Raw genomic sequence first — 26,163 nt, 5'->3', positions numbered from 1 at the left:
AAGTTGTCAAAAGCAAGTGACATCCGTGGACTCTAGTGAGAATAGCTCCTGCTCTAAGTCTACATGGTGGCCAAATAGTGGCACATTTTCCATCTCAGCATACCAACCTTCCCTGCATATCCTTTACAGTAATCAACCAAATTATTTTCTAAGGCCTCTCTCCTCCTTTCCCTCTTCTCCCTCACTACTTTCCCCTCACCCTTTCTCCATTTTTCTCTCTCTCCCCCTCTCTCCTCCTCTGCCCCCTTTCCTGTATTCATGAACTGTTTCACCTAATGCCACTTCTTTGAATTATGTAGGGTAATTACATAATGTTATGTCTTTTGCTATTATAGATACACAGATTCCCTTCCATAGCATTCAAAACACTAGTGTGTCCTCATATGTAGATACTTTTCTCATTGTAAATTATTTGGCTCGCTTATAAATTATAATTGTATGGATGGTCCCTCTTTATTTCTCATTTGATATTCGTGTTAAATACTTGATTTTTGTTTCCTTTCTATCCAACTCCAATCTACAAAAGCCAACACTTAAAGTAGCAAATGCATTACATATTTTAACAAATCTTCCTTAAATAAACCCCTTGGTGATGGCACTAATCACTCCATTTTTAAAATTAAATTTAGATTGCTTTAAATAGGAGATTTTCCAAAATGTGGCACACCTTCATAGCCTACGAGCCACAATAAGCTATATTTCCCTACTACTATTTTTATGTGCCCTTTGATTTAAACATTTTAAAATTCCCAAACACAGCTCCCCTGTCCTTTTAAACTACCACATATGATTTGATCATCTACAGCTATAAGCTGTTTTTTTTTTTTTTTTTCTATTCTAAAGCATTATTGACCCTGATTGTAGGCATGTACCAAAGCACATGAGACTCTGGGTAGTAGTAATACTCAGCTTTTGGAAAGCAGCCTTAAGATGGAAGGAAGGGTAGCTCAAAAATACAACTTGAATTTTTCACAGTTGAGCACTAACCTTTATGCTTAATTTAGAATGAATGCTCAGGCAGAGCTTTTCTTCCTCCAGGGCACCTAGAAGACTGCTGACACTCAGTGCACATTATAAGCCATTTAACTAGCAATGCACTGATGGAGTAGGAAGACTGGCAGTAGGAAGTTTGTAAGATTCCTAGTATGACTGATTAAAAAACAAAACAAGCAAAAAAAACCTTGATATTTCTTCATGAGGAGGAAAGGCATTCTTTAGTTCCTTAAAAATATAATACAGCATGATAAGAGAGAGGAATGAGGCACTGTATGTTATCAGAAGAGAAAGCTAGCTGACTACTATATTCCATATCTAAACATTTTAAAGATACTTGTCCATTCCCTAACCAAAGTACATACTTTCATTTGCTTTCTGTTTTGCACAACACAAATACCCATGACTTGCAAATAAGGTAACTATCTCGTCACATATCAATAAAATAAGTAAATTTTGCTCAGTCAAATTTGTAAATTTTGCTTCCTTAATCCCATCCTTCTGCCTCCTACCAAAGGGGCTGTTTCAAATTTTACCCTCCTTTAGGGCAGACATCACCTCTATGGTATATTTCCTGTGCTAAAATGACACTCTGCTAGAGGCACAAATACACATTTAGGTATTGTGGTTTTCATTCCAGTGCTGTGCTGTGCTTAGTCATTCAGTTGTGTCTGACTCCTTGCAACCCCATGGACTGCAGCCTGCCAGGCTCTTTTGTCCATGGGGACTCTCCAGGCAAGAATACTGAAGTGGGTTGCCATGTCCTTCTCCAGGGGATCGTCCCAACCCAAGGACTGAATCCAGGTCTCCCGCTTTGCAGGCAGATTCTTTACTGTCTGAGCCACCAGGGAATTCGAAGAGTACTGGACTGGGTAGCCTATCCCTTCTCCAGGGGATCTTCCCTATCCAGGAATTGAACCAGAGTCTCCTGCATTGCAGGTGGATTCTTCACCAGCTGAGCTACCAGAGAAGCCCAAGGAGAAGCTAAATTCCACTCTATCATTCTGACCCAGATCTGAGTTCTGGCATCATTTCTAAATAGGAGCATCAGCCCTTTAGTTACTGTCTCAGGAACCCAAGAGTCCAAATTAGTCATGCTAATTAGTCAAACTTTCCTCCAATATAAATCCTTATCACTAGTGCCAGTAGATATATATGACACTCAAAGCTCAGGAATTCCTAAAAAGCATACTTTGCATTATTTCCTTTGCATAGCCTTCTCCACTTGGCTACCTAGTATTCAGATTACAGAGCAGAGTTCATATTTCTTATTTTGGTTAGATGTCTCTTGAACATCCATCTATTACCCTGGTAAGTATTCCTTGTGCTGGAGTCATTGACTTCTGACTTCAGTACCAATCTCCCCATTACTTTATAAACTCCAGATATGAATCATCTTTCAACTCTGAATGCCCAACACTGAATGAACAGTGTCTTGAATTGCTCATCACTAAATAACTGTGAAATAAATTGCCATGTAAAGAGAAGAAAAATTATGCCTAATTTTAACCTATTCTGCTAATTCAGCCAGAGGTCTTAAACATGTTCCTCTTTCTCTTCCCCACTTTTCCCCTTACCACCTCTCAATTCTTATTGAAAATATTTGGCATTGTGAGTAGCTATATAAAGTAAAGCCTGCTACTTGGGTTGGACATGAATGGTCAACTAGATGCTTTTAGGTGCAAGTGACAGAAAATAGAACTCTTAAGTGACTTGAATAACAAAAAAAAAAAAAAAAAAAAAAACTTACTGGATGAAATAATAAAAAGATTCCAAGCAGACAGGTCTGTATTGATGGCTCAAGCAAGTATCCAAGATCTCATGTCTCATTCCTTGACTTGATCCTCTGTCCCTCATCCATTTCAGATTTGTCTGTCATGGTCATAAGATGCTTGTAGCAACTCCAGAACTTACATTCACACAATTCTACGTCCATAGACAAAAGCAATGTCCTCTTTCCTAGAAGTGCCCATGAAAACCTCATTGCATCTCTTTTTATCTATCTGGTTCATATGCCCGTTCCTGAACAAATAATACAACTGATGCTTAGGGGAATGCAAGACTTTAATTGGCTTGGACCTAGATTGTGTGCCTACTGTAAGCACATGGCTGACAGTAGGAAGAAGTGATATACAAAGAGTGTATGAAGGCATGGTGACAAAAAATGGTGAATGAACACTGGATGGCAAAACAAACAATTTCAAATTTATATACACAAATAAAAAGTATCTAAGAATTCAATCAAGAAAACACATAGCTGCAAATTAAAACAGCTGAATGGAAGTACATTATAACATTATAATATGGATATGAGAAGGGGAAGACCACACACACTAAGTTAAATTTTCTGAATTCTATAAACTTATATATCTTCCACACCTCAAAGGCTGGAAAACTGTATCTCCCACCGTACACAAGTGTTTTTGCAACACCTTCATAATGGACAAGTGAAGGGCAGGGATTGGTTTTACAAACTCACATCTACTATAAAATAACCTAGTAACTTACACAATAACATAAATAGCCTTACCTTGATTTAAATATTGAAACATGCATAAGATTGCTTATTGTTCTACAGTCCAAAGGATATGGTTTCATATGACCTTAGAAAAGAACATTTAATATTTATAAAGGACTTTGTAGGCAAATAATTATATTTCTCTGTGCTGTATATATGCAGCAATTGTAGTAAAAATGGATCTTACAAACATGTCTGTGAAAGCACAGATCATCTTAATAAGACAGCATCTATCATCACCCAATAAACACTTAACCAAATACTTGATAACTTTATTTTCTTAATTTCTAGTGATTCAAATGTCTTTCATATGATAGCTTTAAGTCTGAACAAAATAAATTTCCACTGTTATAAACCACTTTAGCAATTAGCATCTGTAAGTGGTTTAACAAGGAACAGAGGAAAGAGATTGAGTAGAAATAAAGATAGGACACAGGGCAAACAAATATAACTCAGTAAATTGTATTTTGACCATGTTAAAATAACCAGGCATAATACGATTGTAAAAACATTATTGGAGGACTTCTAATTGGAACAACAATAAGGTCTCCATTGTTTAGTAATGTTCTGGCTCAAAATGCAAACAAAGCAGCAACTAAAACCTCATCCAGAAAAATGACTAAAGTCCATGGGAATACCCTAGGAAAAACATTTTCAAATAATAAACATAAAATGAAACTTGAAATTGCACTTTATTTAGTCTGTTTCTCTTATGTGAAAAAACTGAGGTCCAGATCATATCAGAGATGTGCCTAAGGTCACAGGAAGTCCAAATCCTAAATGACTGGTTTTCAAAGTAAAGTATTTTTACTCTATGGTTATAAAAAGGATCCAAAGGGAGAAGGGAAAATATTAAATGCCCATAATATTTTGTGTGTGTTTGTATGTTTTATTTTGTGCACAGCATGTTTGCAGAGACATGTGCACTCAAAAGTTTTTCTGGTCATTATGCTCTTTCAAAATCATTTGTACACTACTGTCTTAAAGTTATGACCTACACCTGGGCCAGACTTTCCCTCATCACCCCTCTGACACCTCCTCCAATCCAGACATCTCTGGTACTGAGCACATACAACTCTGCCAATCAACTGAACACATGCCCTCTTTCTCAGCTGAGGACTTGGAATCAAAACTATTTCAGCTAGGCTTTTCAAATTCTTATTTCTTTATCTGCTTGCTTCAAAATATCATCATTCTTTCTTAAAACACACAGATTAAAAAGAAGGGAGAAACCCAACCTTTAAGGTAACACTGCTGCTTCAGCTGTGAATAGTCAAAGGAAATAAGAACTTTTAATAAAATATAAACAACTACTAAAACAGCTCTCACACCTTATCTAATACAAAATACAAATGATTACCTTTGAGGATTTTTTGAGAGAGATATAGTCAGTATCTGACATGCTAATTGAGTCATCTGTCCTCAAAGGCTGATGCAGAGTGAATCAATTATCACATATACTTTATTATGCAGCCTATACACTGATAAATAACACAGGCCCATCCTCTATGGGGCTTCTGCCCAACATCCCTGGGACTGACACTCTACTGGAGGGGAGATATAGTTGGTAAAACAGAAAGTGTGTGGGCATAAATATCCACTGACTACAGCCTGAGTTTAAAAGTTAAATTTAGGAGATCCGTTCCTCAAGGATGCAGCATTTTCAACAAGGAAAAACCTCAAGACATAGTAGTAAGAAGCAGTGACCATGGGAATATTGTTCTTGTTCCATAGGTATTAAAAAATAGATTAAACTATAGGGACTTCCCTGGTGGTCCAGTGGCTAAAACTCTGTATTCCCAATGCAGGGGGCCCAGGTTTGATCCCTGGTCAGGGAACTAGATCCCACATGCCCCAACTAAGACCTGGTGTGGACAAATAAAAATAATAAGTAAGTAAACATATAATTTTAAAACAAGAAGCTCTACATATACATGCGATTGTGAAAACACTGTCATTAAAATTTATAGTGCAAGACAATCTTCAAATGAGTTATTTAGACATTTCAGAAGTCTTCCTTCCTGTGAGTGAGTGATGAGTGAAGTCGCTCAGTCATGTCTGACTCTTTGTGACCCCATGGACTGTAGCCAACCAGGCTCCTCTGTCCATGGGATTCTCCAGGCAAGAGTACTGGAGTGGGTTGCCATTTCCTTCTCCATCATTCCTGTGGATGGTAATCAAAATCATGGGCCTCCTCAATGTACTCCTCCCTGTAACAGAATGCAGCATGGCACAACAGTTAAAGCACAGGTTCTGGAGTCAGAGTCTCTGGTTTTGAATCATGGCTCTGACACATGGTTGTCAGAGAACTATACATGGTTGTATGACCATAGGCAAGTTATTTAATTCCTCTAAAACTCAGCTTCTCCATCCACAAAATGGAGATCAAAACAGAGTCCAGTATGGTTGCTGTGATGATTACATGATTTGATAAATGGTATCCGACAAAGTGAAAAAGTGAAAGTTGCTCAGTTATGCCCGACTCTTTGCGTTCCCATGGACTGCAGCCTGCCAGGCACCTCTGTCCATGGTGGTACCTCACAAAGGGTACCTGATAAATTGTAGTTGCTGTGGGGGGATGTGGCTGGGGATGATTGAGTGTTACATCAAGCTTCTTGATGATTTAAATTGCTATCTAAAATATAGGATGACCAAGGTCTATTATTCTTTGGGGCTATCTTATTTAGCATTTTCATATCACTCATTGAGTATAACAAGTAGGGACCTGTACAGAGCATCATATCAAACCAGCCTTCAAAGAAATGACTCTTGATTTGCTTCATAACTGCATGCTTACAATTGTGGAAGACAGCATTCTCACTTCGCATCTCCACAGTAGTCACTGAAATTCAACTTACCATACAAACAAAAGTATAACAATCTTTTCCAAATCCCTAATTACCATTAATACAAAAGTAAGGAGGACTGTGTTCTATGGGATGAAATATGGTAATTCTATGGCGTCAAAGGACCAAGAAAATCATAATGGCTCCTCTGGTTAGAATAGTGCTCCAGCTGTAATGAGGCCTCTTAGCATTTTTGGCTCTGGCAAAAGTCTTCTTTGCTTCTTGGCATTGACACTAGAGCCAGAATTTTAAATTACAGGTATCTTCTCATCACATAGCTTATCAACTTTTGCACCTCTTATCTTGAAATGCAACAGTATCAGGGTTAAAAGAAAGATGCCCAATACAAATAGGGAGATGATGAGTTCCAACGATGTACATAACAAGCACAACTTACTAGACACAGATGGCAGGTATACAGAACAAGAAATTCAGCCCATCAGCAGTAGAGGGGTAAGCTTCCTTGATCTTCAAGGCCCTAAAAAGTGCCTTACTGTCAATAATATCAGCTTACTGAGATGATAAATCCATTTAGTCCTTTATGTAAGCCATCCCTTGCCATTTTCAATATTATCTTGGCCCTTCCTTATCATTCAGGAGACTTTGGCCATTATCTACCTGCTCACCCATAAGGTTGCAAATAACTAAAAGCAACTCAGTACATACTCTACATGTTTCCTGCAAGGATGAATAAATAAAAAATCTACTTTCGTGATTCAGTTTTCCAACAACACTCTCCTCCCAGCAGGTCTAGGTTTAAGACCTCCCTGAAGTGTGTATCTGTTAGTAGTTTTCTACATTGTTAGCAAATGAATTCTTTCTTCATCTAACAACCCACACTTATATGCAATAGATTAAAGCAGGGATACAGCAATTTAAATCAGACTGAGAGGATCAGAGTCTTGCCTTTTTGGATCCCAAAAACTCAAGGGATAAGATCTGATAGAGTGCCTGAAGAACTATGGATAGAGGTTTGTAACACTGTACAGGCGGTGGTGATCAAAACCATACCCAAGAAAAAGAAATGCAAAAAGGCAAGATGGTTGTCTAATGAGGCCTTACAAATAGCTGAGGAAAGAAGAGAAGTGAAAGGCAAAAGAGAAAGGGAAAGATATACCCATCTGAATACAGAGTTCCAAGGAATAGTAAGGAGCAATAAGAAAGCCTTCCTAACTGAACAATGCAAAGAAATAAAGGAAAACAATAGAATGGGAAAGACTAGAGATCTCTTCAAGAAAATTAGAGATACCAAGAGAACATTTCACACAAAGATGGGCACAATAAAGGACAAAAACAGTATAGAGCTAACAAAAGCAGAAGATATTAAGAAGAGGTGGCAAGAATACACAGAAGAACTATACAAAAAATATCTTCATGAATCAGATAACCACGATGGTATGGTCACTCATCTAGAGCCAGACATCCTGGAGTCCAAAGTCAAGTAGGCTTTAGGAAGCATCACTATGAACAAAGCTAGTGGAGGTGATGGCATCCCAGCTGAGCTATTTCAAATCCTAAAAGATGATGCTGTAAATGTGCTACACTCAATATGCCAGCAAATTTGGAAAATTCAGCAGTGGCCAAAGGACTGGAAAATTTTTCATTCCAACCCCAAAAATGGCAGTGCCAATGAATGTTCAATCTACCACACAATTGCTCTCATTTCACATGCTAGCAAAATAATGTTCAAATTTTTCCAAGCTAGACTTCAACAGTACATGAACTGAGAAACTCCAGATGTTCAAGCTGGATTTAGAAAAGGCAGAGGAACCAGAGATCAAATTGCCAACATCCATTAGATCATAGAGAAAACTAGAGAATTCCAGAAAACATGTACTTTTGCTTCATTGACTATGCTAAATCCTTTGACTGTGTGGATCACAACAAACTGTGGAAAAGTTTTCAAGAGATGGGAATACCAGACCACCTGACCTGCCTCCTAAGGAACTAGTATGCAGGTCAAGAAGCAACAGCTCGAACCAGACATGGAACAACTGACTGGTCCAAAACTGGGAATGGAGTATGTCAAGGCTTTGTATTGTGATCCAGCTTATTTGACTTATATGCAGAGTACATCATGCAAAATGCTGGCTGGATGAAGCACAAGCTGGAATCAAGTTTTCAGGGAGAAATATCAGTAACCTCAAAAATGCAGATGACACCACCCTTATGGCAGAAAGTGAAGAGGAACTAAAGAGCCTCTTGATGAAGGTGAAAGAGGAGAGTGAAAAAGCTGGCTAAAAACTCAACATTCAAATGCCAAAGGTCATGGCATCCAGTCCCATCACTTAATGGGAAAAAGATGGGGAAACAATGGAAACAGCCCAACATTCTTGGGCTCTAAAATAACTGCAGATGGTGACTGCAGCCATGAAATTAAAAGACGCTTGCTCCTTAGAAGAAAAATTATGACAAACATAGACAGCATATTAAAAAGCAGAGACATTACTTTGTCAACAAAGGTCTGTCTAGTCAAAGCTATGGTTTTTCCAGTAGTCATGTATGGATGTGTGAGTTGGACTATAAAAAAGCTGAGCGTCAAAGAATTGATGCTTTTGAACTGTGATTCTGGAGAAGACTCTTGAGAGTCCCTTGGACTGCAAGGAAATCAAAGCAGTCAATCCTACAGGAAGTCAATCCTGAATATATGTTGGAGGGACTGATGCTGAGGCTAAAGCTCCAATACTTTGGCCACCTTATGTGAAGAGCCAACTCACTGGAAAAGACCCTGATGCTGGGAAAGATTGAAGGCAGGAGGAGACAGGGATGACAGAGGATGAGATAGTTGGATGGCATCACCAATTCAATGGACATGAGTTTGAGCAAGCTCTGGGAGATGGTGAAGAACAGAGAAGCCTGATATGCTTCAGTTCACGGGGTCGCAAAGAGTTGGACACAACCGAGTGACTGAATAACAACAACAAATCTCAGTTATTCCAGTGTAGGCTGATGATCAAGAGCGTATACTCGAGAGCCAAAATGCCTAGACTGAATCCTGACTCTAGCATTTCCTTTCTAAAACATGGGTTACAATGTGCAGATGACTGTTTTTTCTGGGCATAGGTAGAAATGGAGAAAATAGGTGCCTCATGAATTCAAAAGATCATTAATTAAAACTGGGATAGAAAAAAGAAGTGCTCAAAGTCCAACTCCCCTTTTTGTCTCAAGATACATGATCAACCTTGGGTGAAAAATAATCCTGGATGTCATGACAATTAGGCCAAGCATTTATATGACTTAAAACGAGAAGGGAGAGAAGAAAGGAAAGAAATGAAAAAACTTTGGTCAATAATGACTCAGTGTGTGTCCAAATCTTTCAATGCAAGTCATGGTAGGAGAGAAATATCAGCTGATATTATGATTGGTTTTACCAAGTTAACAGTTCAAGCTGTCCTGAGATTCACACAGAAACCAAATCATGATGCTCAGGTTTAGTGAAAACCCTTTAAAAAGGCTTAAGAAACACCCTGCACATGGGAAAGATTATGCTAACTAGGTACTTTGCATTATGCCCATACATCATAATGCAGACGCACAGCTGTGAACACATATCTGTACCACATGGATGAGATTCTAGAGAATCTCTAAGGGAACTATGACATCAAAGCAAGTGCCAGTGGAACACGTTCAAAGCCTATAAAACTTCCAATTTAAAGACAAACAGCCTGTTTCAAGCAATAGGACTATAAACTTATGTGACATATCTATTATAACTATTGCTATTTTGTCAGAGAAGGCTTTTCTATGCATTGCCCAAAACAGGAAATCTACCACAAACTTTATCATTCGCTAAATGTCTGTGATCTCTTCTATATAGGTTTAGGAATAATAATAATTTCCCAAATAAATAATTACTCAGCATGGTTCTTCCCTGTCTTATTGACTTCAGAAAGCTGGCCCTTGCCTTTTTCTTAACCAACACATGCACATGTCCTGGCATTTAAGTACCAGAAATTTATACCATCTTCAACAACATACAAGCAGAATAAAGTCCTCTTAATTTACTCAGAGGACTGAATAAGGCCTGTAAATTCAACAGATATTTGAGGAATATGATGTGCAAGGATCCATGTTGAGAAATCTAAAGATGTCCTAGTCTGTTATAAAAATAAAATGAGATATGTGATAAGGGGCCCACAGAAAGTTAACAACAGAAGAAATCTTAGGGAATGCCTAGTTAATCCCTTCATTTTTAAACTTTCTTATTTTACTGATGAATAAACTAAAGCTCCTTATTATAACTTGGTTAGTGGTAGTGTCAGGCCAAAATTTGGGGTTTCTTGATTCTCATATTGGTACTTTTTCTACTACATCACAGTACATGCAACAATTCTGGAAAGGAGGATGTAGAATTTACTTCTCAGTGGAGATCCGGAAAAGCTTCAATGGAAAAGCCACCCTCTGAAAATTACTCAGAATTTGACAAATAAAAGTGAATAGGGCTTCCTTGGTAGTTCAGCTGGTAAAGAATCCGCTTGCAATGCCAGAGACCCCAGTTCGATTTTTGGGTTGGGAAGGTCCCCTGGAGAAGGGATAGGCTACCCACTTTGGTATTCTTGGGTTTCCCTAGTGGCTCAGACAGTAAGGAATCTGCCTGCAATGTGGTAGACCAGGGTTCAATCAGTGGGTTGGGACGATCTCCTATTGGAGGGGATGGCAACCCACTCTAGTATTCTTGCCTGGAGAATCCAAATGGACAGAGGAGCCTGGTGGTCTGCAGTCCATGGCTGCAAAGAGTTAGACACAACTCAGTGACTAAGCATAGCACAGCACAAAGGTGAATAAAGGGGCAAACATAGGAAGGAGATGGAAAAACAAAAGCATGTGTGTATTACTGGGAAAGCATGAGTCATTTCTGGAGACCCCAAACAGTCCAGTTTTGCTAGAAACTTGCAGTTTCTTGCCAAGGGTACTATTGGCATTTTTGGTGGGGCAGTTCTTAAATGGTGAGGGTCTACTTCGCTTAGTACATGATGCTTGGCATCTGTTGCTCCAGATCGCTAGACACCCATATTGTCCTCACTCATTGTGACAACCCACATACCCTAAGAGATTTCCAAACATCACCACTCCCAGTTTAGAAACACCAAGCATGAATATAGGGTGTCTAAGGAGAGGAATAGTAGTCAAGAAGGCTGCAAGTAGGTTGGGTTCAGATAACAAAAAACCTTAAAGAAGCTCACACCTTTTATGATAGACTACAAGGAAACGCAAAAAAGATCTTCATGACCCAAATAATCACAATTGTGTGATCACTCACCTAGAGCCAGACATCCTGGAATGTGAAGTCACGTGGGGCTTAGAAAGCATCACTACGAACAAAGCTAGTGGAGGTGATGGAATTTCAGTTGAGCTATTTCAAATCCTGAAAGATGATACTGTGAAAGTGCTACACTCAATATGCCAGCAAATTTGGAAAACTCAGTAGTGGCCACAGGACTGGAAAAGGTCCGTTTTCATTCCAATCCCTAAGAAAGGCAATCCCAAAGAATGCTCAAACTACTGCACAATTGCACTCATCTCACACGCTAGTAAAGTAATGCTCAAAATTCTCCAAGCCAGGCTTCAGCAATACGTGAACCGAGAACTTCCAGATGTTCAAGCTGGTTTTAGAAAAGGCAGAGGAACCAGAGACCAAATTGCCAATATCCGCGGGATCATCGAAAAAGCAAGAGAGTTCCAGAAAAACATCAATTTCTGCTTTATTGACTATGCCAAAGCCTTCAACTGTGTGGATCACAATAAACTTTGGAAAATTCTGAAGGAGACGGGAGTACCATACCACCTGACCTGCCTCTTGTGAAGCCTGTATGCAGGTCAGGAAGCAACAGTTAGAACTGGACATGGAACAACAGACTGGTTCCAAATAGGAAAAGGAGTACGTCAAGGCTGTATATTGTTACTCTGCTTATTTAACTTATATGCAGAGTACATCAGGAGAAACGCTGGGCTGGAAGAAGCACAGGCTGGAAACAAGACTGCTAGGAGAAATATCAATAACCTCAGATATGCAGATGACACCATCCTTATGGCAGAAAGTGAAGAGGAACTAAAGTCTCTTGATGAAAGTGAACGAGGAGAGTGAAAAAGTTGGCTTAAAGCTCAACATTCAGAAAACAAAGATGATGGCATCTGGTCCCATCACCTCATGGGAAATAGATGGGGAGACAGTGGAAACAGTGTCAGACTTTGTTTTTTTGGGCTCCAAAATCACTGCAGATGGTGACTGCAGCCATGAAATTAAAAGACACTTACTCCTTGGAGGGAAAGTTATGACCAACCTAGATAGCATATTCAAAAGCAGAGACATTACTTTGCCAACAAAGGTCCGTCTGGTCAAGGCTATGGTTTTTCCAGTGGTCATATATGGATGTGAGAGTTGGACTGTGAAGGAAGCTGAGCACCGAAAAATTGATGCTTTTGAACTATGGTGTTGGAGAAGACTCTTGAGAGTCCCTTGGACTGCAAAGAGATCCAACCAGTCAATCCTGAAGGAGATAAGTCCTGGGTGTTCATTGGAATGACTGATGCTGAAGCTGAAACTCCAATACCTTGGCCACCTCATGCAAAGAGTTAACTCATTGGAAAAGACCCTGATGCTGGGAGGGATTGGGGGCAGGAAGAGAAGGGGACGGCAGAGGATGAGATGGCTGGATGGCATCACCGACTCGATGGGCTTGAGTTTGAGTGATCTCCGGGAGTTTGTGATGGACAGGGAGGCCTGGTGTGCTGCAATTCATGGGGTCGCAAAGAGTCGAGCATGAGTGAGCGACTGAACTGACTGACTGACTGACAAGGAAACACTGAATGTAGTAGGGATGAGGCATTGTTTGATATGTTCTTCAGGAAGGATTCTTGTGTTGTTGTAGGAAATAATTAAGGTGGTAAGACATGAAGGGAATTCCTTGGTGGTTCAATGGTAAAGAACCCATCTGCCAATGTAGAAGATGCAGGAAACATGGGTTAGATCTCTGGATTGGGAAAATCCCCTGGAGAAGGAAATGGCAACCCACTCCAGTACTCTTGCATGGAGAATTCCATGGACAGAGGAGACTGGCAGGCTATAGTCCAAGGGGTCTCAAAGAGTCAGACACAGCAGAGCATGAGCACAATGACAACAAAGAGATGAAAGCAGGGAGACAAGTTAGTTGGTTCCAATAATAATACATGCTTTTCTTTCTTTCCTTTTGTCATTCCTACTTCTGTGTCTACCTGGGCTTTGAAGTCTGCTTTGTATTCTGACTCCCAGCCTCTATTTTGAATTATTTGAATACGAAATTTGATTCTTAGATTTAATCAGGCTCTATTTCTTTGCCACACACTTACTTTATTCTTATTAACCAACTTTAGTTAACAGCCCCATTGCTGGCTCTGAGAAGTGAGGGCAGGCTCTGCCATTAAAAGCTATCTTGCCACCATGTTGTGTTGAATGGTGTTTGTAACTTGAGCTGTGGTTCCACTACACTTGACTTCCCTGGTGGCTCAGACGGTAAAGCATCCGCCTACAATGCAGGAGACCCAGGTTCAATCCCTGGGTCGGGAAGATCTCCTGGAGAAGGAAATGGAAACCCACTCCAATATTCTTGCCTGGAAAATCCCTTGGATGGAGGAACCTGGTAGGCTACAGTCCATGGGGTAGCAAAGAGTTGGACACGACTGAGCAACTTCACTTTCTTTCTTTTTCTTTTCCAATATGCTTACAGAATGATTTTCAAATAAAAATGCCTTGTTTCAAACTTTCTGCCTGTGTTATATAAAGTTTAACTTATTCCCAGGTGCATTCAGCTTCGCTAAAAAGAAAAGCAAAAGGTGTTAAATACTTTCATTGCAAGCAGATGTTTGGTATTTTATAGGACACAAAAATGCTACTTTACTGAATGGCAGCCTGTTCAAAACTTTAGCACTAATGAGATTCTGTCAACATTTTCATTAGAAATCCCTGCTTTCCTAAGTAAGTGTATTTTCAGTTTTGGAGATAAAGTTGGAAAACATCAGATTGGTTGTTTCTAAAATAAAGTAGAGACATTAGAAAAATATTCCTTTTAGTCAAAGACATGATGCCAAGATGCCATGTATAAGAAATTGTGATGAAAACATGAGTCAACTTCCAGGGATACTCTAAACAGAAAAAAAGATAGAGTCCTCTCATGTTTTAAAATAGCAAAGCAAAAAGCCTACCTTTGCTGTTCTTTAGTCTCTAAGTCATGTCTGACTCTTTTGTGACCCCATGGACTGTAGCCTGCCAGGTTCCTCTGTCCATGGGATTCTCTATGCAAGAATACTGGAGTGGGTAGCCATTTCCTTCTCCAGGGGATCTTCCCTACCCAGGGATCAAATCTGCATCTCCTGAATTGCAAGCAGATTTCCATATGACTGAGCCACCAGGAAAGTCCAAAGAGCCTGCTAGTTGGTGACAAATCAGCATCTGATATTGTACCTGATGGATGATCCCCAGAAATCCACTGGTTCTAATTTTGTAAACTGTACTAGTTAAAAAAAAAAAAAAAATGTATCTCATACTACCTAAACTTCTAGATGAATTATGGGGAGGAAAAAGAACATGTCAGGGTACATCTAGCAAGCTAATATTCTCCATCTAAAGATCACCTGCCAAGGTAACTGATTTAACATCCAGTCATGGGGGAGGAGCTAAGATAGAGGAGGAATAGGACGGGGAGACCACTTTCTCCCCTACAAATTCATTGAAAGAACAGTTGAACGCTGAGCAAACTCCACAAAACAACTTCTGATCGCTAGCAGAGGACATCAGGCACCCAGAAAAGAAGCCCATTGTCTTTGGAAAGGAGGTAGGACAAAATATAAAAGATAAAAAGAGAGACAAAAGAGTTAGGGACAGAGACCCATCCCGGGAAGGGAGTCGTAATAAAGGAAGTTTCCAAACACCAGGAAACCCTCTCACTGGTGGGTCTGGGGGAAGTTTTCGAATCTCGGACGACAACCTAACTGGGAGGAAAAATAAATAAAACCCACAGATTACATGCCTAAAAGCAACTCCCAGCAGAAAAGTACCCCAGACACTTGCATCCGCCATCAGCAAGTGGGGGCTGAACGGAGAGGAGCAGGCCGCATTGCTTAGGGTAAGGACCAGGAGTGAATGCCCTGAGGGCAATTGGAGGGAGCTAACATGAGATAGCAACTTAAACTGTGGGATAGCAAGAGAGAGAGAGAAAATTAACCCGCAAACCAAACACACTGCAGGCCCGTTCGTAGAACAAAGGAAGGACTGAGCAATTCCAGAGAAGAGCTAGTTGGCTGTGGACCGGCCCATCCCCCACTGGAGGCAGGAGGCAGGAGGGAGGGGAAAGGGGCAAACTCAGCCCCAGAGATGGCATCCCCTACCAAACTGCAAACAGGCTTCCAGTTTCTAACCAAAGACTTCCTGAGATTCTGGATGGTTGTCATCTGCCAGGATGGTCGCAGCTAGAGACCAGCTCTGGAGCAGCAGGCATGGAAACTGAGGCTGGGACCGTGGAGGGGATAAGGCGCACTGTACCCGAGGAGAGTGTGCTCATAAAGCTCCTGGCTGCCTGAGCTGCTTTGGCAGGGGAAGGCACAAAACGCAGGCCCAACCGAGTCTGCACTTTTGTGCAGTACCTGAAAACTGGAACCACATGCAACTCAAGGCCCACTCCCTATAGAGCAGCCTGGAGCCTGAGCAGTGTAGATGGGGAAAGCACACACGCCGTGAGTGGTGGCAAACCCAGTGTGGCCAGAACACTGCGAGTGCTCCCCAAACAGGCCAGTGATATTTGTCTGCAGTGCCCCACCCTCCCTATAGCACAACTGAACAAGCAAACCTAAACAAGAGACCACCTCTGCCTGCTTGTGTGAGGGTGGAAATTAGATACTGAAGAGACCTGCAAACAAAAGCCAGATAAACAAAAGGAACCACTTCAGAAGTGACAGGTGCAACAGATTAAAATACCTGTGGTTTACACCGACTACATCGGAAGGGGCCTATAGTTATAGAGAAGTGTAAGCTGGAACAAGGAGCTATTTGAAACTGAACTGAACCCACACTGCCCGCAACAGCTACAGAGAAATTGCTAGATATATTTTTACTATTTTTTTAATTATTTTTTTTCTTTTTTGTTTCATTTTCTTTTAAAATTCCCTATTACTCCACTATTACTCCTTAATTTTCATTTTCTTTTATTTTCTTTTAAAGTCCTCTATTACCCCTCTATTACTCTTTAATTTGCATTTTCATGTATTTTTACTATTATTTAACTAAAAACTTCTTTTCTTTTACTTTCTTTTAAAGTCCTCTATTACTCTACTACTCCTTAATTTTCATTTTCATTTCACTATAACCTTGCAAAAAAAAGACCCTATTTTTTAAAAGCGAACTTCATATATATTTCTTAAATTTTGTGTGTTTTTATTTTTGTTTTTAATATTGTATTTTAAGAGTCTAACCTCTACTCTAGATTTTTAATCTTTGTTTCTCAGTATTTGATATCAAATTTGGCCATTTAAGAATCCAATATTCAGTACCCATTTTTACTCAGGAGTGTGTTGATTACTCCCTCCCCCTTTTGACTCTCCTATTTCTCCCCCAGATCACCTCAATTTCCTCCCTCTCCCTTCTCTTCCCAATCCAATTCTGTGAATCTCTGTGGGTATTCTGGGCTATGGAGAACACTTAGGGAACAGAGAACTGTGTAGATCTGTCTCTCTCCTCTTGAGTCCCCCTTTTTTCTCCTCTTGCTCATCTCTATCTCCTTCCTCCCTCTCCTCCTCTTCATGTAACTCTGTGAACCTCTCTAGGTGTCCCTCACTGTGGAGAATTTTTTCACCATTAACCTAGAAGTTTTATTATCAGTGCTGTATAGCTGGAGAAGTCTTGAGGCTACTGGAAGAATAAGACTGAAATCCAGAGGCAGGAGACTTAAGCCCAAAACCTGAGAACACCAGAAAACTCCTGACTACAGGGAACATTAAGTAATAAGAGATCATCCAAAACCCTCCATACCTACACTGAAACCAACCACCATCCAAGAGCCAGGAAGTACCAGAGCAAGACATACCACACAAATTCTCCAGCAACGCAGGAACATAGCACTGAGCGTCAATATACAGGCTGCCCAAAGTCACACCAAACTATAGACCCATCTCAGAACTCACTACTGGACACTCCATTGCACTACAGAGAGAAGAAATCCAATTCCACGCACCAGAACACTGATGCAAGCTTCCCTAACCAGGAAACATTGGCAAGCCAATCGTCCAACCCCACCCACTGGGAGAAACCTCCACAATAAAAAGGAACCACAGTCCACCAGAATACAGAAAGGCCACTCCAAACACAGCAATCCAAACAAGATGAAAAGGCAAAGAAATACCCAGCAGGTAAAGGAACATGAAAAATGCCCACCAACCCAAACAAGAGAGGAGGAGATAGGGAATCTACCTGAAAAAGAATTTAGAATAATGATAATAAAAATGATCCAAAATCTTGACAACAAAACGGAGTTACAGATAAATAGCCTGGAGACAAGGATTGAGAAGATGCAAGGAATGCTTAACAAGGAACTAGAAGAAATAAAAAAGAGTAAATTAAAAATGAATAATGCAATAAATGATATCAAAAACACTCTGGAGGGAATCAACAGTAGAATAACAGAGGCAGAAGATAGGATAAGTGAGGTAGAAGATAAAATGGTGGAAATGAATAAAGCAGAGAGGAAAAAAGAAAAAAGAATCAAAAGAAATGAGGACAACTTCAGGGACCTCTGGGACAATGTGAAACACCCCAACATGCGAATCATAGGAGTCCCAGAAGAAGAATACAAAAAGAAAGGCCATGAGAAAATACTCGAGGAGATAATAGCTGAAAACTTCCCTAAAATGGGGAAGGAAATAGTCACACAAGTCCAAGAAATCCAGAGAGTCCCAAACAGGATAAACCCAAGCCGAAACATCCCAAGACACATTTAATCAAATTAACAAAGATCAAACACAAAGAACAAATATTAAAAGAAGCAAGGGAGAAACAACAAATAACACACAAGGGGATTCCCATAAGGATAACAGCTGATCTATCAATAGAAACTCTTCAGGCCAGAAGGGAATGGCAGGACATACTTAAAGTAATGAAAGAGAATAACCTACAACCCAGATTACTGTAACCCGCAAGGATCTCATTCAGATAGGAAGGAGAATTCAAAAGGTTTACAGACAACCAAAGCTGAGAGAATTCAGCAGCACCAAACCAGCTCTTCAACAAATGCTAAAGGATCTTCTCCAGACAGGAAAAACAGAAACACACAAACCCAAAACAACAAAGTAAATGGCAACGGGACCATACCTATCAATAATTACCTTAAATGTAAATGGGTTGAATGCCCCAACCAAAAGACAAAGACTGGCTGAATGGATTAACAAACAAGACCACTATATATGCTGTCTACAAGAGACCCATCTCAAAGCAAGGGACACATACAGACTGAAAGTGAAGGGCTGGAAAAAAAAATATTTCACTCAAATGGAGATGAAAAGAAAGCAGGAGTCACAATATTTATATCAGATAAAATAGACTTTAAAATAAAGCCTGTGAAAAGAGACAAAGAAGGACACTACGTAATGATCAAAGGATCAATCCAAGAAGAAGATATAACAATTATAAATATATATATATATGCACCCAACATAGGAGCACTGCAATATGTAAGGCAAATGCTAATGAGTACAAAAGGGGAAATTAATAGTAACACAATAATAGTGGGAGACTTTAATACCCCACTCACACCTATGGATAGATCAACTAAACAGAAAATTAACAACGAAACACAAACTTTAAATGACACAATGGACCAGCTAGACCTAATTGATATCTACAGGACATTTCACCCCAAAACAATCAATTTCACCTTTTTCTCAAGTGCACACAGAACCTTCTCCAGAATAGACCACATCCTGGGACAGAAATCTAGCCTTGGTAAATTGAAAAAAATTGAAATCATTCCAGTCATCTTTTCTGAACACAATGCATAAGACATGACCTCAATTGCAGGAAAAAAATTATTAAACATTCAAACATATGGAGGCTAAATATCACGCTTCGAAATAACCAACAAATCATAGAAGAAATCAAAAAAGAAATCAAAATATGCATATAAATGAATGAAAATGAAAACACAATAACCCAAAAGATATGGGACACTGTAAAAGCAGTGTTAAGGGGAAGGTTCATAGCATTACAGGCTTACCTCAAGAAACAAAAAAAAAGTCAAATAAATAACCTAACTCTACAACTAAAGCAACTAGAGAAGGACGAAATGAAGAACGTCAGGGTTAGTAGAAGGAAAGAAATCTTAAAATTTAGGGCAGAGATAAATGCAAAAGAAATAAAAGAGACCATAGCAAAAATCAACAAAGCTAAATGCTGTTATTTTGAAATGATAAACAAAATTGACAAACCGCTAGCCAGACTCATTAAGAAACAAAGGGAGAAGAACCAAATCAACAAAATTAGAAATAAAAATTGAGAGATCACAACAGACAACACTGAAATACAGTGGATCATAAGAGATTACTACAAGCACCTCTATGCCAATAAAATGGACAACTTGGAAGAAAAGAACAAATTCCAAGAAAAGTATAACTTTCCAAAACTGAACCAAGAAGAAATACAATATCTTAACAGACCCATCACAAGCATGGAAATTGAAACTGTAATCAGAAATCTTCCAGCAAACAAAAGACCAGGACAAGATGGCTTCACAGTTGAATTCTACCAAAAATTCAGAGAAGAGCTAACACCTATCTTACTCAAACTCTTCCAGAAAATTGCAGAAGGAGGTAAACTTCCAAACACATTCTGTGAGGCCACCATCACCCTAATTCCAAAACCAGACAAAGATGCCACAAAAAAAGAAAACTACAGGCCAATATCACTCATGAACATAGACGCAAAAGTCCTTAACAAAATTCTATCAAACAGAATCCAACAACATATTAAAAAAGATCATACATCATGACCAAGTGGGCTTTATCCCAGGAATGCAAAGATTCTTTAATATCCGCAAATCAAACAATGTAATACACCACATTAACAAATAGAAAGATAAAAACCATATGATTATCTTAATAGATGCAGAAAAATCTGTGACAAAATTCAACATTCATTTATGATTAAAAACTCTCCAGAAAGCAGGAAGAGAAGAAACATACCTCAACATAATAAAAGCTATATATGACAAACCCACAGCAAACATTATCCTCAATGGCGAAAAATTGAAAGCATTTCCCCTAAAATCAGGAACAAGACAAGGGTGCCCACTGTCACCTCTATTATTCAACATAGTTTTGGAAGTGTTGGCCACAGCATTCAGAGCAGAAAAAGAAATAAAAGGTATCCAGATAGGAAAGGAAGAAATGAAACTCTCACTGTTTGCAGATGACATGATCCTTTTCATAGAAAACCCCAAAGACTCTACCAGAAAATTACTAGAGCTAATCAATGAATACAGTAAAGTTGCAGGATATAAAATTAACACACAGAAATCCCTTGCATTTCTATACACTAACAATGAGAAAACAGAAAGAGAAATTAAGGAAACAATACCATTTACCATTGCAACAAAAAGAATACAATACTTAGGAGTATATCTATCTAATTAAACAAAAGACCTATACATAGAAAACTATAAAACACTGATGAAAGAAATCAAAGAAGACACAAATAGATGGAGAAATATACCGTGTACATGGATTGGAAGAATCAGTATTGTGAAAATGAGTATACTACCCAAAGCAATCTGTAGATTCAATGCAATCCCTATCAAGCTAGCAACGGTATTCTTCACAGAACTAGAACACATAATTTCACAATTTGTATGGAAATACAAAAAACCTTGAATACCGAAAGCAATCTTGAGAAAGAAGAATGGAACTGGAGGAATCAACCTGCCTGACTTCAGGCTTTACTAAAAAGCCACAGTCATCAAGACAGTATGGTACTGGCACAAAGACAGAAATATAGATCAATGGAACAAAATAGAAAGCCCAGAGAGAAATCCACATACCTATGGACACCTTATCTTTGACAAAGGAGGCAAGACTATACAATGGAAAAAAGACAACCTCTTTAACAAGTGGTGCTGGGAAAACTGGTCAACCACTTGTAAAAGAATGAAACTAGAACACTTTCTAACACCATACACAAAAATAAACTCCAAATGGATTAAAGATCTAAATGTAAGACCAGAAACTATAAAACTCCTAGAGGAGAACATAGGCAAAATACTCTCCGACATAAATCACAGCAAGATCCTCTATGATCCACCTCCTAGAATATTGGAAATAAAAGCAAAAATAAACAAATGGGACCTAATTAAACTTAAAAGCTTTTGCACAACAAAGGTAACTATAAGCAAGGTGAAAAGACAGCCTTCAGAATGGGAGAAAATAATAACAAATGGAGAAACAGACAAAGGGTTAATGTCAAAAGTATACAAGCAACTCCTGCAGCTCAATTCCAGAAAAAGAAATGACCCAATCAAAAAATGGGCCAAAAATCTAAACAGACATTTCTCTAAAGAAGACATACAGATGGCTAACAAACACATGAAAAGATGCTCAACATCACTCATTATCAGAGAAATGCAAATCAAAACCTCAGTGAGGTACCATTAAATGCCAGTCAGAATGGCTGCTATCCAAAAGTCTACAAGCAATAAATGCTGGAGAGCATGTGGAGCAAAGTGAACCCTCTTACACTCTTGGTGGGGATGCAAACTATTACAGCCACTATGGAGAACAGTGTAGAGATTCCTTAAAAAACTGGAAATAGAACTGCCATATGACCCAGCAATCCCACTCCTTGGCATACACACCGAGGAATCCTGATCTGAAAGAGAGACGTGTACCCCAATGTTCATCGCAGCACTCTTTATAATAGCCAGGACACGGAAGCAACCTAGATGCCAATCAGCAGACGAAAGGATAAGAAACCTGTGGTACATATACACAATGGAATATTACTCTGCCATTAAAAGAATTCATTTGAACCAATTCTAATGAGATGGATAAAACTGGAACCCATTATACAGAGTGAAGTGAGCCAGAAAGATAAACACCAATACAGTATACCAATGCATATATGTTGAACTTAGAAAGATGGTAATGATAACCGTATATGCAAGACATAAAGAGAGACACAGATGTATAGAACAGACTTTTGGACTCTATGGGAGAAGGCGAGGGTGGGATGATCTGGGAGAACAGCATCAAAATATGTATACTATCTAGTGTGAAACAGATCGCCAGTCCAGGATGGATGCATGAGACAAGTGCTCGGGGCTGGTGCACTGGGATGACCCAGAGGGATGGGATGGGGAGGGAGGTGGGAGGGGGGTTCAGGATGGGGAATACATGGAAATCCATGGCTGATTCATGTCAATGTATGGCAAAAACTACTGCAATATTGTAAAGTAATTAGCCTCCAACTAATAAAAATAAATGGAAAAAAAAATAAATAAATGTAGTGGGGAAAAAAAATCCAGTCACGTCAGTTCCAGGGCAACAAACTATACTGCTAGTACTTGCTATGCACCTTGCAAATGTATAACCTTAGTTAACTATAAATAAATGTCATCTAAACAACCAGTTCAGTGCAAAATCAACTCCAATAGTTATAAACAAAGGATGTTGCCCTGAAAATAATGCTTAATTAGTGTCATCTTTTTATATATTTTGCTTGAGGTTGATATCACAATGGTTAACATGATGGATTCTGGAACCAGATTCCAAAGGCTGAACCTTGGCTATACCAAAATTTTGGTTATATCAAGGCTATACCTTGGTTTTACTAGCTGAGAGGACTTAGGCATATTGTGTCTCTCTTCCTCAATGAGATAAACAGTAATACCTACCTCATAGGATTGTAAAATTCAGCCAGTACCACAAAGCACTTAGAACAGTGCTTTATAGTACATAATAAGTGTCCCATAATGTTAATCATGATGATAATGATGATGATGTCATATGATGGGAAAGGTATATAAGAACCCTTGAAAATAGAATCTGAATGGGATGGTTCTCTCTCTGAAATGAATTAAAAAGAAAAAAGGAAGGAAAAGAAGACCATAAATTGTTCCAAGGGGACATCACAGGGTTTTTATGCTTTACTTCCAATCCTTTAACCTTTGAAACAGGGCTTAGAGTCCCTGCTTTCTAGGAAGGAGTCCTTTAAGGCTTGCTTTCTTCATCTCAGTAGGCCAAATTGAGCCAACTGCTTCCCCTAGCCCCTTTTCTCTTAATGAAATGTTGATTTATTTGCAGTGACTACTATAAAAACGTTGTAAAATGTTGTATTATTTTGATTTCCAGTTAACTGGCCAGTAAGTGCTGAGCCAAAATCTCTATGACCATTTCAATGCAGAGGGTCAGTTCTTACTGTATGCATTTCCCAACTATTATGGAGATAACAACGTCTGGCTGAAAATCAGGATCCAAATGACCTCAGTAGGTTAGTAGAAATTTGGCAAGATATTTGAGTTTTGAAATAATTCATCAAGATGATGTACCATAAATGGGCAGCATTTTTCAGGGGATATGGTCATTCAGAAACAGGACAAATATTTTTATAAAATCATGGGGGAATGGAGGGCTCTAAGATCAATACCTCTGTTGCAAGGACTTTTAGTTTTCAGTTCCACTCAAGATCTCGCAATACGTGGACTGCAGCAATTTACAAAACAAAGTACAGTGCCTTGTTTTCATTAATTCAAATGCATAGTCATCTCCAAAATACTTTTCGTGTGAGAGTCATGTGGTTATCCCACAGGGACCAGAGGAAAAATGTAAAAAAAAAAAAAAAAAAAAACAAGTTATAAAAATATATGCAGTTTCCCTGTGTGCATTTCTTGCGTGTTCCGAGTAACTCTACTAGTGCAGTAGGAGGCATTGGCCTTTATTTACAGGTATTTACCACCGTATATGTGAATTTCTACCAAGAAAGCATTTTAGAAATATTACCATATTAATAGTTGTTCAAGCAAAAGCTCAAATTGATTTTTCTTTTAAATCCAGTCAAATTTAAAAGAATCAAAGATCTTCTGATGTTTTTTTGTTGTTGCTGTTGTTTTTCTCAGTGTTCTCAAAGACCTTATTTACTCTTCTTTGGATATTTATAATGAGAAAGGGGAGGAAATCTAGTTTCACACACACACACACAAATGGCAATCCACTAAATATATAGGCTCTCTTACAAACTGCTAATTTAATTAAAAGATAAGTTATTTGCTCAGATCATGGGAGTGCATGACAAATTGAATTACATCTCTTTTGACATTAGGTGGAGGTTACAAATCAACTCTTTTCAAAATACCTTTTACAAGTTTATTTAATAAATGTTACCCTAGGAAGTACTGTGTGATAGACACTGTTCAAAGCACTTTAGAGTAGTAACTCATTTAATCATCACAACCTTATGTGGCAGGCAATGTTATTATCATCTCTGTTTTCTCAAATGAAGAAAAGAGTTTAACTGGCTTTCCTAAGGCCATGCAGCTAATAGATATCAAAGTTAGACTTCTAACCCAAGCTATCTGGCTCTAAAATTCAGGTGACTAACCATTCTGCTATCCAATCTGATCATAGTACATAATATAAAGGGAAAAAAAATGAGGAAATGAGTGTGGGATATTCAGGCTCCATATACAAGCAGAATTAAGTTACCACTATCTTTATGATGTACAATGTCTTTTTTTGTCCCAAGAAAAATTTTAACTGACTTCTCTCTCATTCTCTCAGTGGAAAAATATAACCTTTTAGTCTCTTAATGGGTTTCCCTTGTAGCTTAGTCAGCAAAAAATCAGCCTGCAATGCAGGAGACCCGGGTTCAATTCTGGGTCCAGAAGATCCCCTGGAGGAGGAAATGGCAACCCACTCCAGTATTCTTGCCTGGAAAATCCCATGAACGGAGGAGCTTGGCGGGCTATAGTCTGTGGGACCGCAAGAGCAGGACATGACTTAGTGACTAAATCACCATCACCAGTCTCTAACTACTCATTGAAAGTTTTTTAAATTTTTATACAAATTAAAGAGATCCTTCCAGCTCTCTCAAAATTTTTTTCCAGTTCATTTGTTTAAGTAACAACGATTGTCCAAAGGTAGCCTGACACACAAATCCAACCTATTTTCTCCTGATATGGGCTTGGCTTGACTTGGTGAAAGTTTACTGGTTGTCAAAGGTAAGAGAATACTTGTACTACAAAGAAGTAGAGGAACAACAACAAGAGTAATGACAGGTAAAATTTTTTAATATACCATATGTCCAAAACACTGGTCCAAGACTCATTGTCAATATTGTCTTGTTTATTCCTCATAAAAACCTCTGAAAATGCAGGGTATTATTCTAATACCATCAGCAAAGAAATAGAGTCTAAAACAATAAGCCACTTGACTCAAGTTTCCCAAGTAATAGATCTGAATCAGTTGATCTAACTTTAATGTCTATCATACTGGTTGCCATCAGAACAAGTGTTTCACTGCTGTAACATTAAATAAATGCTTAAGTGGTTTGCCAGTGGTTGCTCAGATAGTACATGGTGGATGTAGGGTTTACACATAGGTCTTAAAAACCCCAAGAACTGTGCTCATTCTAGAAGATCTGGTTTTAAGAAAAAAGTTCATAACTTGATACTGTTGATTGAATTGTTTATCTAAATCCAACAATGTGTGGGTCCTCTTGGGAATCAATCTCTGTAGTTTATAATTAAATGTAAAGATAAACTGTGTGTGAGTATGCATGTGTGCATGTGCACACACGTATGCTAT

At 38.9% G+C, this 26,163-nt stretch overlaps 1 non-coding gene across 1 annotated transcript; it reads left to right on the top strand.

The window, feature by feature from the left end:
• Positions 1–5,276: 5,276 nt before the first annotated feature.
• Positions 5,277–5,349, top strand: TRNAG-CCC (transfer RNA glycine (anticodon CCC)). Its single transcript has one exon. It is a non-coding gene; the product is annotated as a tRNA-Gly (tRNA).
• The last annotated feature ends 20,814 nt before the right edge of the window (positions 5,350–26,163 follow it).

The sequence above is a fragment of the Dama dama genome, chromosome X (assembly GCF_033118175.1).
Source record: "Dama dama isolate Ldn47 chromosome X, ASM3311817v1, whole genome shotgun sequence".
Taxonomy (NCBI): domain Eukaryota; kingdom Metazoa; phylum Chordata; class Mammalia; order Artiodactyla; family Cervidae; genus Dama; species Dama dama.
Note: the sequence above shows the minus strand (reverse complement) of the source record. Positions and strands in the feature narration are given on the sequence as shown.